The 4,881-nt window shown below is 32.3% G+C and overlaps 1 pseudogene; it reads left to right on the top strand.

Moving 5' to 3' along the window:
• Positions 1-1,633: 1,633 nt before the first annotated feature.
• On the top strand, positions 1,634-2,184 carry LOC132674531 (ras-related protein R-Ras2 pseudogene; annotated as a pseudogene).
• The last annotated feature ends 2,697 nt before the right edge of the window (positions 2,185-4,881 follow it).

Here is a 4,881-nt window from a genome sequence, read left to right as displayed (position 1 = left end):
CCGGCAGCCACCATTTCTTTATACTTAAGAATCTTTTTTTGTCGTTGTTGATGTCTTTCTTTGTTCATTTGTTTTATTTCCTAAATTCCACATCTGAGTAAAATCATATGGCATTTGTCTTTCTATGACTATTTCAGTTAACATAATACTCGGTAGGTTCTTTATGTTGTCATTTATGTGCACAATCTAAAAAAGCCAACCTCATACACACAGAGTAAAATGGTGGTTGCCAGGGGCTGTGGGTGGCAAAAATGAGAATTTGGTCAAAGTGCGTGCAAACTCCCAGCTACAATATCACTAAGTCTGGGGATCTAGTGTATAACATCATGACAATAATTAGCAATACTGTATTAGATACTTATAAGTTGTTAAGAGAATAAATCTGAAATATTACCATCCCTCCCCCATATTAAAGGTGAGAAGATGAAGATTATTGTGCTATTTACAATATATGCTTGTATCTAGTCATCAGACTATACACGTTAAACTTTACATATATTACGTGTTAATATTTCAACGAAGCTGAAGAAAAATGAACTTAAAAAATTTACAAAAAAAAAGAATGGAATTACATCTAAAAGAAGTTATTTCAAGCAAGGGCAGGATAAAGATGAACTGTATGCAGTGGAAAATATTCACCAGTTAATACTCATGTCCTGCTGACTACATTGTGTATCATTTATTTACACCAGAAAAATTTCCTCCTTATTTAGTTAACCTCAATTGTGTCTTAATTCTCAGTTAGGAATCATTGGGAATGAATGCATCCATCTTCCCAAGGAAATTGCCAATTATTTAATTTGAGCATGTTGCTGATTTGAACAAAACTAGAGTTCATTACTAAGGAAAACTAAGGTAATTAGCGAAAGCCTTAGAAATCATTCCTCTATTTTACTCCTATAACATTTAGGAGATTTTAATTTTTATTAAAATAGACCTTGGAATTTTATGGTATTAAATAATTTGACATTACTCAATGAAACATTTTCTACATTTGTTGTGTCAAAGAACTATACAAACAACCTGGTAACTTGCAAATAATTAAACATATTATCCCTTAAATACTTAGGTTTTAATTGACTGTACAAATCCTCTCCTATGTCAAATAATTCTATAAGCAAAAATTCAGCAGGCAAAGTAATGTCATTGCTAATGTACCTAATACTGTATTCTCTTTGATAATAGTTTAGCACAATAATGGTGCAATTATATTTCTAAGCTGACATAGAGTGCACTCATTATTTTTTTCCGAAAATCACACTGGGATTAATCATTTAATAAGCTCATAATAGCTTGGCTGATGGAATATTAAAAGTGTTGAATAATTTAATTTGAATGAATTCGTGGATTATATCACTCAGGAAAACTATTAACTATATATATAGGTCATTCGAAAATGCTACTGTTGAAGTTTCAGCAAGAATTGTTTTAAAAACATTTAGTATTGGAAAAGTCAGGGCTTGTGGTAAAGACAAGAGTGATGGAATTCTTTATTCTTAGGATTTGCTCTGGTTAAGAAGGTTGAAAGATCTTTTTCGGGATTTTAAAAATGAAAAACCCAGATGTCTCTCCGCTTTGGTCAACCTAAAAGGTGTGGCATACGGTGCGAGAGAAGGAAGGGACCCCATTATAACAGTCCTATTTTGTGACGGATTATGACCCAACCATCGAGGATTCCTACACAAAGCAGTGTGTGATAGATGAGAGAGCAGCCCAGCTAGATATTCTGGATATGGCAGGACAAGAAGAGTTTGGAGCTCTGAGGGAACAGTATTTGAGAGCTGGCTAAGGTCTCCTGTTGGTCTTTTCAGTCACAGATCGAGGCAGTTTTGAAGAAATCTGTAAGTTTCAAAGACAGATTCTCAGGGTGAGGGATCGTGATGAGTTTCCAATGATTTTAACTGGTAATAAAACAGATCTGGATCATCAAAGACAGGTAACACAGGAAGAAGGACAACAGTTAACACGACAGCTTAAGGTAACATACATGGAGGCGTCAGCAAAGATTAGGATGAATGTAGATCAAGCTTTCCATGAATGTGTCCGGGTTATAAGGAAATTTCGAGAGCAGGAATGTCCTCCTTTACCAGAACCAACACGGAAAGAAAAACACAAGAAAGGCTGCCATTGTGTCATTTTCTAAGAATCCCTTGAATTTTAGCTACCAACTGCCAGGAAAAGCCCTCATCGTTTCCTTTTCTCCTTATGGTTTACATCACATCGTGTTGGTAACTTTGTAGCCTTAGACAAATGATCACCGTGGCTAGTAGCCTTAGACCAAGAAGCTGGCTAATCCTTTCCGTGAAGCTAATCCTATGGTCATTTTGAGACACATTTAAAGGAAACACTAAGGCTGCTTCAAAGATTATCTGATTTCTTAAAAATAATGATCTATATACATAGACATATTCTTTTTTAAGGGCTTACATTTTAATAGGGATGAATCAGTTTTGGAACCTAAGCTGTTTGCCAAGCTGAAGTCATAGGTTGTGAAATTAACTTGTAACTTCTGGAATCATATTGCCTATTGTTACTCTAAATAGAAACATGAGTTGTTTTTAAATGTGAATTTTTTGCCTATCTCTAAAAATTTTGATGTCAACTTTAGTTAACCTTAAGTACACTGAATTGAATCCAGAAAAGTGATAGATCTCAGAACTTTACTGACACTACAGCCTTTGTTTTCCAGTGGCCAAAATACCAAAATGCCTGTTATGTTTATAGATTAAAAACTGTGTATAAAGCCTTTATTACACCTCCATTCCTAAAGATGATAATAATGTTCTTTGTGGCCAAATATTTGGACTCATTCTGGATTTAGGCATTTCAATGTTCTTGGCTTTTTAAGTTAACTCTTTCCATAGCCATGTTGAGAGTAAAAATAAATAATTTCTGTCTGTCTGCCTTTTCAAGTATTTCTGGATAAGGGATTAAAAAAAAAGTAAAACTTGTTTTTTTGTTTGTAATATAGAATACGGAATTGATCTTTCCGGGGTCAGAGATGATTAATGTTTTTGCTATATAGTTTTATACATTATTTTCTTATCAAACTAGTTAACAAGTATTTTTATATGTTTGTAAGCAAATATGCTTTCACAGCATACCTTGTGTATATGTAAAGCTAATTATTTAATTCTCACTGTTCACTTTTAACTGACAAAGAAAAAAAAAACAGTGAAAACTATAGAAACTGTGGTAGAGGTGTCCTTGCCATCCCGGTCCCGGTCCTGGTGGCTCCCACCTTTGGCCAGTCACACACCTGCTTGAGAAACCTCCTCCGTAGACAACAACAGGGTGAGAATCTGAAGTCACTTGTGATGTGCCGTACTAGGTATTGACTGTTCTATCAAGAAGTAAGTGTAAAACTTCTCTTTGACGATTAGTGTAACTGTGGATGGCTTCTGATTTTTGTTTTTAATTTTGTGGATGTGTTTCAACAATTCAGAAGTATGTTCCTGAAGGTGAGATACTAAGTGGTATTGCACGGTTGTCACTTTATTGAATGTGTACAACAGCCCCGTGAAGTTGATAAAGCATACCCTTGTATAGCTTCAGGTGCTAGAATTAAAACTGATCTGTTATCACAAAAAAAATTTTAAAAATGAAAAATAAAAAAATAAAAACATTTAGTATTTTTAACAATTATATATTCAATATGATTTTTAAAATAACAAATATTTAAGTGGCTAGATCTCTGGGAGAGAAAAATATTTTGGCTTATTCATAGATCCTTGACTACCTTAATGGTATTTTATAAACAATCATGTAAAGAAAATTACAGTCAATTATTACTTCATTTTATAAGGATGTTAGAAATATAATGGCATATGAGGTATATAATGATAGTTGATATTTTGTAATACAGATACTTTCCAAAAGGGTATTAAGTAATTTTTTGTAATTTTTCTCTGACTCATAAAGTGGTATGAAAAACTTCTCCTTTATAAATATTAAAAGAAAATCAACTTTTTATGCTCATACAAGATTCTTTAGAAAATCATCAGTTTTAACATATTTGAACATTTATCTACTATCAAACATTTGATAATCTTTGATTTTATCAAGAGAGATTTCTTTTAGTATCTGTATACATCTTTTTTTTCATGTTATGTATATGTTATTTTTTTCTCCTAAGGTTTTTAATTGTTCTAGTGGTATATTCAAGGGGATATATATTAAGGAGTTAAAAGAGAAAAGTGTCTATAGAATTTGCTATTATGTATCATTAGCTTGAGATACTGTGTTTACTTTTCTGATTAGAAAATTAGTAATGCCCATTTCAGAGAATTTAGCAAGGAAAGAGTGGAAATAAAAATTTCTACTTTTAATACTTTTGTGAGTTATCACTCTTAACATATTAATATTTCCATTTCCTTCTGCTTATAAATATACGTGTAAGAAGTAACTACAATTTTGCTGAACACTCATTTTTATAAATATATGCCTGAAATATTACAAGTGTTTTAACAGTTCCATGATATCCTATTACTAATTTTTTCACCTATTTATTAAATATATTTGAGTGCCTACAATAAACAGGAAATATGTTTTTGTTAATAGGGAATCCTGAAGACAATAGGCCAAACTCTCATGCAGCTTGTATTTCATTACAAGGAGACAAATAATAATAATACAAAATATCAGGTAATTTCAAGTGTGATGTCAGTCATAAAGAACAGTGAAAAAATGGGTAATGATAAAATAATGGCCATAATGAAAATGGGTAATATGATAGTAATTGGAATGTAATGGTTCTTAGGTAGTAAAAAGTTTGGTTGGAACTTGGTTATCAGGGTTGTGGCAATGCATTTTGTTGTGACATTCTTTGAGCTTGTAAGCTTTTGCTTCTGATTTAAAAAGTTTGACTCTCAAGTGGAAATA

The sequence above is a fragment of the Panthera onca genome, chromosome A2, assembly GCF_046562875.1.
Source record: "Panthera onca isolate mPanOnc1 chromosome A2, mPanOnc1 haplotype 2, whole genome shotgun sequence".
Taxonomy (NCBI): domain Eukaryota; kingdom Metazoa; phylum Chordata; class Mammalia; order Carnivora; family Felidae; genus Panthera; species Panthera onca.
The sequence above is the reverse complement of the archived record's forward strand: the minus strand, read 5'-3'. Positions and strand labels throughout refer to the sequence as shown.